Source organism: Balaenoptera musculus, chromosome 11 (genome assembly GCF_009873245.2).
Source record: "Balaenoptera musculus isolate JJ_BM4_2016_0621 chromosome 11, mBalMus1.pri.v3, whole genome shotgun sequence".
NCBI classification, from domain to species: domain Eukaryota; kingdom Metazoa; phylum Chordata; class Mammalia; order Artiodactyla; family Balaenopteridae; genus Balaenoptera; species Balaenoptera musculus.
The window spans coordinates 90,547,538-90,561,993 of NC_045795.1; the positions used below are offsets into that span (position 1 = coordinate 90,547,538).

General features: G+C 38.6%; 1 protein-coding gene across 10 annotated transcripts in view; it reads left to right on the forward strand.

Annotated features, from left to right (window-relative positions):
* CNTN4 (contactin 4) overlaps positions 1-14,456 on the forward strand; it is a 950,914-nt gene that overhangs the window by 415,901 nt on the left and 520,557 nt on the right. For 3 of the 10 annotated variants that reach the window (XM_036869671.1, XM_036869678.1, XM_036869682.1), the window contains exon 1: positions 2,698-2,930. The exons of 3 other annotated variants lie outside the window; for them this stretch is intronic. The gene's annotated coding sequence lies outside the window, so the exon portion shown is untranslated. Of the gene's footprint in view, positions 1-1,231; positions 1,461-2,599; positions 2,619-2,654; positions 2,675-2,697; positions 2,931-14,456 lie in introns of those variants that run through there. 4 more of the 10 variants (XM_036869672.1, XM_036869680.1, XM_036869676.1 and 1 more) reach the window with 4 other exon arrangements.

Sequence of the window (14,456 nt, forward strand, 5' to 3'; positions counted from 1 at the left end):
TGAAGTGTAAACACTATTCTATCTGAGATCCACTTTCTAGCTCTTAGAACAATAGTAGACTGTCTTATCTGCAAGAGTCCTCAGAGATCTGGGCCAAGGCCCCATTGTACAGATAAGAAAAACAAGGCTCAGAGAGGTGCAGTCATATTGTAGGTCATCTGATTTTTGTACCAAGATGAGCATAAGAACTCAGGTTTTCTCTCCTCCTAACATCTGCCCTGTCTTTATCACACAGGCCTATTAATTATAAGCAGCTTTTTGTGTGTGTTGGAACTTTAAATTATCACATGGGTGCCTTAATCACAGCCTTTGATGAGTGACACAAGAGATGAGTCTCCTTTCTCTGAAATGGAAAGTTTTACATCTCTAACCCACACTTGCTTAACTAAGGTCAAATTTACATAAGCAAATGTCTTCAAGGGCTGGCAGGTAGCGTATATGAGCAAAAGCAGGAGTTGGCACAGGTTTGGTAAAGTGCAGAACACATGTTCTGTTTAAAAATGTTCACATTCAAATTCTAAAATCTCTCTCTTGCTGAACCAAGCATGTCCACAGGCTACTAGTTTGCGACTCCTGACTGTATCACCACGCAGACAGAGTAAAGAAGAGTGTTCTTCCAGTTACACAAGCGGAATCAACATTACCAGTTCCTTTTTGAATACTTGGTGTCCTGAGTTCCATACCAGACCCTCTGCTTTGAATGCCCTGGACTTCTAGGACTCTGTGCTTCTAGAAGCATATATTTGGAGACATAAAATGCCCCCAGAGAGACTATCTTGAGTCTAACCAGTCTCCCCAAAGTTTAGATCTGCAAAGAATATATGCACACGTGTCCCATATAATCCAGAGGGGAAATGCTGCAGCCTGTAAGCTTCCTGGGAGCTGCAAGTAGCCCTAACAGACAAACCAAATCACAGGGCAAACCCACCATATATACCGAACAACCAGTGTAATTGTATTCTATAGTTGAGGAATTACATAAATTGCCCATTGGGAAGGAAGCCTTAATCTCTACCCCACCCCTTGAAATCTGTAAACAGCTGTGCGAGTCTCTGCATATCTTTGAAAGGTTGAAAACATTTGATCGGGGAACCAAGTTGATTTCCTAATCAGGTTCGATGTGAGCAGAGCCAGTTAGAGATGTGTGTGATTCTCCCAGTGTGCGTCTTTGATTCATGCGCTAATTATGTCGATCCTTTGGGGAACACAGCCACGAAGCTGGGTCCTCCTTGATTAATGCTGGCGGAGAGCCATGCAGTGCACAGCGGAGAGCAGTTCAGCATCTCTAGTCCCAGATGAGAATATGGTCCCATTATCTCCCAGCTGCCTAAGCAATCCATAAGGGCCTGTTCTGCGTGGATGATCAGTGTAGTGGAAGCAGGGACTTGCTGAGAGCTGAAATCTCTGTTTGATTTGCTGTAACATGTAAAGCGAAACTGGGACATTTTACTTTGCAGTCTGTAAGTACCAGGTTTTTCTCTCCCCCTCTTCCTCCCTACAGCTCCATGTGAATGTGACTTTGCAAGCTGCATTTGATTTTCTGTTCCATCGCTCTTTGTTGAATCAAGCTGGTGAGACAGAGTGTAATCTGTTTAGAGCTTGCTGTTTCTGTCAGATCTCTTTTATAATTGATTCATACAAGGAAATAAGAGACGTTTTAGAATGCTTTTATAGAAGTTAAAAATTATTGGCTTTGTTTGAAATTTGGAAGCATGGGTGCATTGTCTGTGGTGCTCAGGATGGCTAGAGCATATATTTATCTTCTGTATCTCTGGCCATTGCCAGAAAAATGTAAGTAGAAGTAATGCATATATGTAAAGAGATCATCTTACTTGCATTTCTGTATAAAAGAAGCTTGTGTCAGTGTTTCCAGAATTTATTTAAGATAGTTTATTTTGTGGCTCTCTCCTGCTAATAAGAAATGCAGAAACAGGAAAGTTTCTCTTGTTTTTCAGTTGCATGCTATTTAGAAACTTTGCCAGGGGTGGGGGTAACTATTAGGAATATTTGCAAACATAAAGTATATGTCTCTTTTTTCATTCTGAGGGTTGGTATTGAAAAATAAGAGCCTATGTTTAGCCCATTTTTGCTTTTGAATGCACTACTTTTTATGGAAATGTGAAATTTTAAAAAGCAAAAATTATCAGTTCAGCTCTGGGTTCATTTATCTTTCATATGTCTCCAAATGCAACCTATCAAATTAGTACTTGTTATCTATGCAAGATGAATTCATCTTAAAAATGGTATTAGAAATTAATATTGTTAATAATGTTTGCATGGTGTCTTTCAAATGATCAATGGCTTAGTGAAATTAAAGATCGTTATCACTGTGGAAAAGGATATATGGATTTTTGTTCTGGGTTTCCCCTAACCTAAATATAAACCACACTTTTCTTCCTGGATTGAAAGTAGGATAATTGAGCTGCTGTAAGAATAGAATTTGAATATAAGAGGCTTTAACCACTTGAACCAATGGCCAGAGCTGAGGTGGACCAAAGTGAACTTCAAATCATTCCTATCTGCAAAGGGGAATCGAAGTGCCCTCATTGAGCTTGAGTCCATGGAGCCAGAGGATCCCGCAGTTTCCGGAGTGGAAATACAATTTTTCTGAATAGGCAGTAAGTTTCAAAGCAGAGAGAAACCACAGGCTGTGAAGTATCAAAGTGTCTCACTGGTGAGGACAGAGGATGTTCTCATTAGATTTGGTTGAGGGGAATGATGCAAGGGGGAGAAGACTCAAAATAGATGGCAGTGTACATGAGCACAGGCATTTTCAGAGCTTGAGGTTTGGAGGGGAAAAGTTAACAAACCAATAAAGAGCGCTTAACATCTGGCAAGATGAAGCAAAAGGAGAACGGCCGTGGTACCTCTGGGTAGCCAACAGTCCCAGGGCTGCTGTCCTCGAGGAGAATTCTGTTCTCTGGAAAAAAGTAAGTGTGTTTAAGGGTCTGAAATATGGAAATCTGAAATAATGGCAAGTGGATTTGATGGTTAGTTACATTTCCCCTAAGCAAAAGATTGGCCTCATGCCTTCTTCCCAAACTGAGCTGACTTGTGTGAGTGATGGTTACTGAGGAAGTCTCAGCTATATTTTAAATAATAGTTTGTGTTTTTCTAACTAGTGCAAGTATGTGATCTCGCAGAGGTGTGATCTTATTTAAAATGATGTAAGGAACAGAAATAGAAGTAGTTAAGGTCCAGTGATTTTTGTACAATCGTTTGTTTTGTGTCTAAATAATTTAGTACGTGCTGTTTTCTTTTGAATTTCAATTTTGTGTGTGACTCCTGAATTCTTCTATATATATATGTGTGTGTGTATATATACACATATATATGTATATGTGTGTGTGTGTGTGTGTGTGTGTGTGTATGTATATATTTAGCAGGAACTTTTGCCCTTTGTAGAGAAGTATTCTTCTGAAGTAGTTAAGTTTGACTTCTTTTTTTCCATTCAAACATTTAGAAATGTCAACTCCTGTGATGTTAAACAGTTTTTTTTTTGCGGCTGGTCACCTCAAAGATCCAAGAGGTATTTGCAAGATTTATAGTGTGCTCCTATTATTTAGAAATATTTTAACTATTTAATAAAAATTGGGACACTGTCTCCTCAGTTATGCTTAATCTGTAGAAAAGGGGATTGGATGCTTCAGGGGTTAGTTTAGGGTCTGGTCATTTGACAGATGGGGAGGCCAGATGGGTGTTACATATACCTTGTAATAGGGGCTTTTAAAGTCATGGTGATTTGATTGGCCTTCAAAATAAATTTTAACTGCTATAAAAGATAATAAAAGAAAAGTCTTGCATTTTGTATGTAAAAAGAGTTTGTCTCTCTATGCGTTTGCAAGCGTGAGTACAAATCCACCAAACGAGCCCTGTATATAATTTCCAGGCTGTTCCCAGTTCAGGGCTCCCTCAGCATCCAGAAGCTGCTAGAGTTGAACAAAGTAAAGAATCCTGTGAGAAGGGGCACAGCAAGAGAGAAAAGCCCCCTGGCAGCTGTGCTTTGGGCCCTTGGCTCACTGTCATGTCTGTCCCAGAGCTGCTGGGCTAAGCACAGGGGGAACTTCACAGCATCCTCAGCAGCATTTGTCAGCAGGTCCCTTTTGCATACAGACCGCACCCTATCCCTGCTTGATGGGTTGCACCCGCAAATGTGAGGTGAAGCAGGAAGTTCTGTAAACTCTTTCCACGAGACGTTCAAAAGTGAATCTGGTTGAATGGAAAAAGCATGACTTTAATAACCTAAAAAATTGGGGGATGATTTTAAATGTTAGTAAACCTCGACTCTGCAATATCAGTGTCTGCTCCTTAGGTTTTCACCTGGCCCAGCAGACGCTTAAGTTAACCTCTTTTCAGCTGCTGTGCAAGCTCTAACAAGGCACTTTGCCTCTCTGTGCATCAGTATCCCCTGTAAAATGGTATGATTTCTAAGATACTCTCTAGGTTAGGAAAATCCATGATCTCATGACACCTCATCCTAGCCTCTCACTCACTCCTGATAGCCCTTCAGATTGCCTCGGGACTGGGCAAAATGTGATATAATTGTCATCCAAAACAAATTGGATTCTTGTTTTTCTTTCTTCCTCCTTTTCTTCCCTTCCCCTCCCTCCCTCCCTCCCTTCCTTCCTCCATCCCTCTATTCTTCCCTCCGTCCCTCCCTCCGTTCCTTCCTTCCTTCCTTCTTTTTTCTATCTCCACTCCCTCTCTTTCTACCCTGTCCCTGGTTCCCTTTTTTCCTGCCTCCCTTCTCTGTTTTTTCATTAGTGACTTATTCTAAAGTCAAACAGAAACAAGGTTAGGATCGCCTGTTCTTTTGCGTAAGTTGTTTGTCACCTTTTCTTATGAGAGGTCATTGAGGTATAATTGATACACTGATACACTGCTCTGTTGTGTATTATATTTACTTAGTCCTAGGCAGGTGTGTGCAGAAAGCAAACTGAAAGTTATGGGTGTGTATATATGTGTGTGTAGATTTCCCATGTTAATTTTTAAAGTAAGAGAATAATTTATCTTATATTCTAAATTGAAGGTGACTAAGCAGGATTCATCCTAATGTATTCAGCTGACAACATGTAATTTAAAAATAAAACAAAAACAAAATTTCACAAATGAGAATCCACTTCAGTTTTGCAGGATATTAAAGAGCTTGATTTTTAAAAAGGGAAAAAATGTTCACCAAAGGATCTTATTTTTCCATGAAAAATGACAGTCTTGTTAAATGGTATGGAAAATAAAAAGCCATAAATGATTTTAGTATGAAATATATACCTGACAGCGTAATCATGCGGGCAACTTTGTAGCATCCAAGAGCGTTAAAAGAAAAAAAACCTCATGGAAAATTTTCTTCGTTCTATGTTTATTGTAATCTCAGAACTGTTCATTACGAGATAAGACTGTCAGTTAAAAAATCGACAAATGATGAAGTTACTGAACCATCACTAATGATTCTGGGGCTTTTTGATGTACTCATACCCAATTGTGAGTAAATTTTGTTTGATCACCTTCGCTACAAGTACTGGAAGAAGCTAAATTAATTTCAGAATTGATATTTGTAATACAAGGATGACTGTTTTTTGTTTCTTTCACTTGTAAATGAAGTGAGCATACACATTGACTGAATAGCTGGAATGGTACAAAATAATTGCAGGCTAATATTCTACTTAACACTTGACAACATTTATATATATATATATATCTTAACATCCAGTGTGTGTACTATGAGATCGATTTTAAGTGACCATTCGATGACATTAATAGCTTGGATGGGCTTTGCTGCTTATTCCAGAAAAGGGTAGTGTTAGGGCAGCTTTTAAATATAAGTTGGAATATTAATTTTTCTCTCAAGTTTTACTATTAGGAAATCTCTGTCTATGTGGCTTATTTTGAATATTAATGTTATTCCTTATTGAACTCATAGACTGTATTTGATGTGATCCATGCAGAGTATAAAATTAATTTTCCAAATCTCATAAAATTGGGTAGATATCCTGACTTTTTAGGTGGCGGGCCCTGTAGTAAGTAGAATCAGTAACGTGGAATATTTCCTCAGCTTTATAGTTGTGCATCGTTCCATGACCAAAATTATTTTGTACTTAAGTACTATTTCTATGCAAAAAATATTATGGTGACAGATATGTCTGATAATTTGTGGCTCTCAAATCCCTGATTATAAGTTACCGGGCAGCTTCAGGGGCACTACTTTTGGTTTTAAACCAGTGGATCTGATGACTTGAGATGTTCAATTCAGTATCACTTAGTTAATAGCTCCAGTGGTTTATCAGACTATTTTACTGTGTAGTTAAAAAAGTAAAGTTGTAAATCAGTCTCAGACGTGGCAGTAGGTTTTGTTCATGGTTTCCTGTCTTTGCTTATATTCCAACGTAGGAATGAGAGTCTTCCTGCATATCAGCATGAAATTTCTCTGTTGTTTCTAGGAAGGACCAGGATGATTTAATATTGAGGGGAGCACATCAGAAGGAGCTGCAAGGGAATAAAGTATTTTTGTGGTTAGATATAAAATGCAGGGCAACAGATTCTGAGGCTATGACAGAACTTAGAGAAGCTGACTGTGCCACGCATTCGGCAAAGGGGACTCGAGGAGGGAGATTTAAGGCTTGCCAGAAGGAAACCCTATATCAAGGGATAGAAATTTGAGTGCTCTGCAAAACAAACAAACAAACAAACAAAAAACAATGTAAATAAGGAAGTAGAGGAAAGAGGGTATTGTGATGAGTGAGTGAAAAAATACCAAGTGTCAGGGCACTGGGACTAATTCCAAATTAATTGGCATAGGTATTGCTAAGTTACTGTGCAAATGATTCAGAAATTTAAATCAGTGAGGAGATACAGAGAAAAAGGAACGCCTTTGGCTCTTAACTGTCCAAACGAGTTTTAAAAATAGAATTATCGTCAATGGAGTGTGTACTGTGGCATCAGTGTGAATTGTCTTACTTAGTGAGGACTTCTGGAATAGCGTATATGGGTATCATGTTTCATGTGGTAAGTATTCATAAACATTGTGTAGCTGTCCATGCAGGTTGCTAGTGAATTGTCTTGATTCTTCTATCAATTTTTGTGTTTCTGATCTCCCCCCCACACACACACCCGCTCACCATTTATGTGTATGACCTCAAAGAGTACCAGTAGAGGTGACCAGGAAGTTTTTGGAGTTTGATTTTATTAAATCACTTCAACCGCTCACAAGTGAATTTAACGTTCTTATTGTGGGGCATGATGCGCCATGATATGGAAGGACTTCTTGAAATCATTTCACCTCACTTTTCCTCTACTAAGCATCGTATCCAGAGTAAAATGTTTAGGTCTCTGGAGCAGTCAGATAAATGCCCTTTTCTACCGGACAAGAGCCTCTAAATGAGTCACGTCACTAATTATACACAGTCATTTGCAAGAACTTTGCCTCGTGCTGCTTAGAATTCCATGCATTTGTGCACCTTCAGGTTGGTAGGCATGATGCTCGACCCCGGGTGGGGAAACAAGCACCATCTCCCAGAAGAGAACAAATCATGTGTTCAAACATGGTCTCTGGCATCTTTATGATGTGTGTGTTAACTGTGAATCTGGTAATTTAAGGTGTGTGACTCTTCCTCCCATCCAGCTGTCTGGCTGTGTGCTGAGAGCAAAGAAAAGCAGCAGATTTAGACACAGTCCTTCCCTGGAGTCCCCCCTCTACCTCTCCCTGCAGGAATCCGCCAGGGTATTCAGTGGATTGCTGTCGTTAACCTCTCCTGTAGTATTATATTTCTTGTTGAAAGGACCTTTTGTGGCATGCGAGTACCTCTAAGAGATGTGAAAGCTTTAAAAATGACTTTACTTTTAAACATGCTTACCTAAATTATTAGGAGAAAAACAGTTTCTCAGCTAAGTGGTGTGTGTGCATGTGTCTGTGTGTGTGTGTGTGTGTATGTCTGTGTGTGTGTGTTTGTGTGTGTGTGTGTGTATACAACAAAGCTAAAATCTGCAAATTTTTGATGTTCATCAAGGGGTATGGCTGAATGATACATTGGTTACAGTGGTATTTTTTCCCAAATTAATTTCATAACACGTGAGTAATGTTCAAGATATTCATGTAAAATGATAGACTAAAATATTTCCCTTGGGAAACATTCTTGAGTTTGTATTTGAAGGTATTCAATATCAAAATTATCTGAAAGATAGAGTTAGGAACCTGTTTGAAAGCCTGGCTAAGACTCTGATAATTTCTCTAAAATATCCATTTTAGTAAACTTTGGGCTCCACATGGCAGTTTTTCCCAGAGTGTGAAGCAAATACCGCTGATGGAATGTCTGATGACTTTAGGATATAGATAGATACTTTTAATGGATATGTTAAAAGAAAAAAATATGTAACTAGGAACTAAAATATATTATTTTACAGATAGAATTGCTTAGGGCAAGGCTACATTGATAAACTGTTTTTCTAAAAGTATTTTTGATTAACAATTTTAGAAGGCATTCTCGTATGTAGCAGAACGTGTAATGGGGACATGCAGGTGACCCTGTCATAGGTCAAGAATGGCCACCCTCACAAATGGGGAAACAGTGACAAGAAACCATGGAATGTTAAGTCTGGAAATGTTCTACAGATTGTCTTGTCTGATTCTCTTCTATTAGGGCTAGGGGCTTATCTAAAATAGTAAGTAGTGTGACTAGGAATAGAGCGTAGAATTTCCAGAACACCATGGTGCTCTTTCTCTGGCAAGAGAGTAACCCTTGAATTGCTGTCTAGATTCTATGATCATGCCATAATACTAGAAAGCTACTGAGAGCCAGAAAGCCCAAAGAAAGGGCCTGTTGATACCAGGCTGAAAACATAAATGAGTGAAGTAGACCAGATGTCAGAAAATAGAGCCTCCACAGGGTTGGCTGAGGACAGTGCATAAGCATCTCTCTTTAGTGCCATGTAGGATTGTGTGCTCAGTGTTGCTACACGTCACCCATGTTAAATACCTCTATTTATTTTTTCAGTGTTTCAAAGCTAGAGACAGCTTTCAAATCTATACTCATAGTTTACATCCTCTAGTATAAGTTATTCTATGCACTTTTAGAAAGGAATTTAAGGGGAGACTAGAACAAAACATGTTAGGATTCCTACAAAGCTTCTTTAGATCCTAATATGTCTCCAAATTGTCAATTTGTAAGGGTCAGATTTAAGAACTCATTATTTTACAGGTATAAGTATGGTGTTAACCACACAGAATTCAATAAACAAATAGATCTAATATACCTGTTATTCAGTTTGATAGACTACAATTACAGTGACTGGTTTTACTAACATGTAATTTTTGTATTTAAATTTGGCACTAACGTTGCCAAACATGATTTACACTACTATTGAAAGGGATACGTTGATGATTATTTCCTTTTTAAAAAAAAAAAAAACTTTGCACAGACACAGAGTACGTATCTAATCAGACAGGTAGAGGAAACCTGCAGATGCTTCTGTCACATCTGCATTATGTGAGATTAGACACGTCACATTGCATTAGAAAAGATGGTCTAATTTTCACTTGTTTTTCACCTCAAGGACACAGCCTATATGCTATGTAGTTTTACAGCAGACGTTTTGCAGGTTGTATCTGCTAAAGGAACACAATGCTTTGATGTTTAGGCATTCGCATTTTTCTTGCTTACCGTGCAGCTGACAGAATCAGCAGGTGGGCCCATCTTCATGATTGCTAACCTAGTTCATTCATTCATTCATTCATTTTAACATTATTTATCTACTATTTACCTCTTTCTGCTCTAGGGTGTAGGGATACGGCAATGAATAAAACACACAGAAAGTTGCTGTCCTTATCAAAGTGTGCCCATTCTCACTGGGCAAAATCTGTGAAGAAGAGGGAAGGAGAGGTTCTGTAGGCTATGCTGGGGACCTTGGTGGCTTTTCTTTGAGTCTCCACTGCCTCCTTTTGCTCTTCTGTCTCATTTCTCCAGCTAAAAGTACTTCTGTGGTATTTAAATTGATCCTATGCAGGCCACATGAAGTAAAGGAACAAAACAATTTTCTGGATGTTTTTGTGAACTCAGAATTATGTTGGCCTAAAATAGCTGAATCACTGAAGCAGACTTCTTGTTTGTACGTTTGTTTGAGAGTAGCATTTTGTAATAAGGCACCCAAGTTGCTAAGGCAGACCTTCCCCTCTTTTCACTTCTGTGAATAAAGCTGGACTTCTGTCTACCCAACAAGTCACTCATTTCTTGGGTGTTTCCTTTCCACCTGCCTTAAATGATGGAGTCGATCGAATTGACTAATTTGAAACCTATTTATAACTATATTTATACCATTGGTATGGGTACAGCCATCCCTCCCTGAGACATGGTCTTAAGCAGAGTTGAATTGATATGTGAGGAAACATTTTGGAACAAGATGTTTTTATAACTGCAAAGTGCTATTAGTATTAAAGATAATAATTAGGAAGTAAATATTATGCCAACTAAGTGAAAAGGGGCTCTTAGTGCACTATTTCATTTCAGTGTGTAAAATGAAAATAGGTACTAGAATATATAGTGCCTGTCTGCCTTATCAATTCTTTCCCCAAGGCTATTGACTTTTCTCTCCCTTTTAACTTCCCTTTGGTAACCTGGGAGCTTACCTAAGTTTTGAAGTAGCCAGTTAGAGGGATTTACTGAGGAGATGACAGCTTTGTCTTTTTTCTGAGGGCTGAACACTCTTCAGTGATTAATTGTGTGGGCATCTGATGTCATTTTTTATTTTCAGAGGCACAGAAGTAGTAGTGCTTCAATCACCACAGAACGTTGTCTCTGAGCTTTGGTACAGTGGTCCTGACCTCGTGTGATCCTAGGAAGTGATGAGCTGGATGATTCTTAATGTTAAGAGCCTAAAGGCTCAATGGCTTTCCAAATCTGCTTCCTTAATTAAACACAGAGCACTCAAGGGTTTATTTTTACCATTACCAGGCAGGCAAATCCTCTACAGACATCATTGAATTGGGTATGCATGTGGCCTGCCTAAGCAGTTGTTGTATACATGAAATATGTCACTGGCCAGTTCAAAGCATATTACATTACCTGCCGGCACAATACAAGCCCCTTCCTTTTCATCATCTAGAAACACCACCTTCTTAGGCAAAGTCACATTTGTGTAAGCATCAACCTCAAATTGCCTCAGCATCAAAGTGATGTAGTATTTTAAAGATCTGTACTCAGTATTAACAAGCGTGTTTCATTTTCCATAGAGACTCTAACAAATGATGTAGTCTTAGATGTCAATTGATTTAGAATATCTCTTAACCTGCCCTCAGTGTTAAGGCTTTAGCATAGCTGTCACATGAGAAATCTGATGTTTTGAACTTTTAGTTAATTTAACAGTACAGTATGTATTGTGTTGCATTACATTTCTTTTCTCATGTCAGTATTACTTAATAGCTGTAACTAGTAAGAAATGGATTGTTTCCATGGCCCAAGAATCCAAACATTGAATAGTGACACGAGTGGTAAAATAGCGTGGACAGTGCTTTTCAGACATTAAAGTACGAAAATGCAGATTCTGATTCAGCAGGACTGGAGGGAGGCTTGAAATCTGAATTTATAAATAGCTCCCAAATGATACCAGTGTTGGGGGTGGTCTGCATTGCATTTGAATAATAAGAGTAAAGACCAGTTTGAACTCCTCCTTCCATGCACACTGAATTTTATAACTAAGGAATTCTTTCTTGGGCATCTTTTTATCACTGTATTGTTATTTGAAATCAGAAAAGAAAATGTATTAGATCAACAAGTCTATCAACCTGTCAAGTTAAAAGTTTTTGCCTCGGGCTTCCCTGGTGGTGCAGTGGTTGAGAACCTGCCTGCCAATGCAGGGGATATGGGTTCGAGCCCTGGTCTGGGAAGATCCCACATGCCGCGGAGCAACTGGGCCCGTGAGCCACAATTACTGAGCCTGCGCGTCTGGAGCCTGTACTCCGCAACAAGAGAGGCCGCGATAGTGAGAGGCCCGCGCATGGCGATGAAGAGTGGCCCCCGCTTGCCGCAACTAGAGAAAGCCCTCGCACAGAAACGAAGACCCAACACAGCCATAAATAAATAAATAAACCCAAAGTTTAAAAAAAAAAAAAAATTTTTGCCTCATTTTATGTTACACTGCTTTACGCCCTAAATCTTTGCCTTCCATCCTAAATTGATCTGATGCATCTTTCCCTGACACCCAAGTCTTGTGGTTAGTTATTTAAAGACATGTGAAGTGAAATATTTTGAATGCTTTATCTGGGATAGATGCTCTCTCCAGAACCACAGGAATTGAGATGTATACTGGAGACAGGACAGATATACTCCATAGGGGATATTCTGAAATATTATAAATGATACTACTGTTTCCCTTTGATCCTACCATTTATGAAAGTAAAATGTGGGCTTTTCCAATACAGGCATTGTCTAGTTTCTTATACAGTGTTTATTTCCCCTTGGTAACATTGCATATTATGTTGCCGCTAGTGGTGACAACGGTCGGGAAAGCAAGAGGCCTTTCTTTTTTAAACTTTTCTCTATATATGACATGGTGACAGCTGTCATGGGAATGGGGAAAGATAGAACAATTTTTCAGAGTCCGTCAAATGAAGGGACATTCATTGCTGCAACTTAATGGAAGTTGCTTCATTGTGACATGTGTCAGAGTCTTTGTGATGCAAGTGTGGAAGGATCTTTTCTGAAAGATTTATGCCTCAGGACTGGATTTGAGCTGAAGGGACACGACCTTGGCTTTGAACATACAAAAGGTTACCCCTGTAATAAAATCCAGAGTCATATGAAGAGGTTTTCAGATCAGGAAGGCAACAGAGAGTAAACAACAGCATGGAGATTGTCTCCAAGAGGTGCAAATATCATGACCAGTGTAGGTCTCCTAACCCTTATTTTACCCAGAGTCCTCACGTAATAGGTGGATATTTAGGTAGTCATCTGAGTACTTAGAAATCAAGGTGAATAACTACTTTTTTCAACTTTCATCAAAGCAATTCTCCTTTTATAAATTAAAAAAAAATCATTTCTCTATTTTAAAAGATTTCTGTTGTTAAAACCCACTGTGAATGTATGACCTTGTTGAAAAGACTGTGAAAATTAGAAGGAAAAAATTCTCAACCAGATATTTTTTAAAGAGCTTTATTGAGTTATTCATTCATAATCCATATAATTAGCACATTTAGGAAGTACAATTCAGTGTTCTCAGCATATTCAAAGGATTGTTCAGCCATCACCAGAATCAATTTTAGACTACTGCTGGCCCATGACCAGTGTGAGGGTTAGGGGTGCTAACCCTCCATGCAGTTGAAAATTTGCATATAACTTGTAGTTGGTTCTTTGTATCCAAGGATCCACATCCGTGGATTCAACCAACAGCAGATCGTATAGTGTTGTAGTATTACTATTGAAAAAACTCTGAGTACAAGTGGACCCACACAGTTCAAACCCATTTTGCTCAAGGGTCAACTCTATATTCATCATTCCATAAAGAAACCCTATACCTATTAGCAGCCACTCCTCATTTCTCCTAAACCCTCTCCTAGTCCTAATCTACTTTCTGTCTCTATGGTTTTGCCTATCCTGGATATTTCATATGTAAGGAATTATACAATATGTGATTTTTTGTGACTGACTTCTTTCACTTTGCATCGTGATTTAAAGGTTTATCCACGTTGTAGCATGTGTCAGCACTTCGTTCTTCTTATGGCCCAGTAATATTCCATTGCATGGATATACCACATTTTATTTATCCATTCTTCAGTTAATGGGCATTTGGGTTGTTTTAACATTTTTGCCTATTGTAAATAATGCCTATATGAACATTTGAATACAGTTTTTGTGTGGATGTGCACCTGGGAGTGTCATTTTGGGGTCCAAACTGAAGATTTTTAACTAATATGTTTAAACTTCATCAACCCTGAAATATGGTGAAGTTTTAAAGGTAATATGTTAAATGCAATAAAGTAAAATTCTTTCTCAATGAATCGTTTTACTCATCTAAACTACCTCTTCAGTGTTTTACTCTCTAGAAAATAGGTATCTCCTAAAGCTTTAGTCCTTCTCCTCCAAACTCAATAGTGGCACACCATCCAATGATTAGGGATTTGAATACAAGACAAGAAGTTAAATTGTCTATAAAAAACGAAACAAAGAATATGTCCTTTCCTCTTATTAAGAGCAAAATACATGCAACTTGGATATGGTATATTGACAAACAAGTTTAGTTAGTATATCAGGGGAAAAAATCTAATTGAATCCCAGCTCAGGCTTTTGGGGGCTTAGAATATTTGCACGGCAATAAAGAAAACTGTGGGTGGGCTTTGTCAACCAGTCTGTAAAACCCAAAAGTTATAGATGCAAAAAGGTATCAAGCTTGTATTTTCTCATCCCGGGAAGTGCCAGTCAAGACTGTAAAACATGCCCATATTGGAAATAGATCTTTACTATCGTTGAATGTGATGA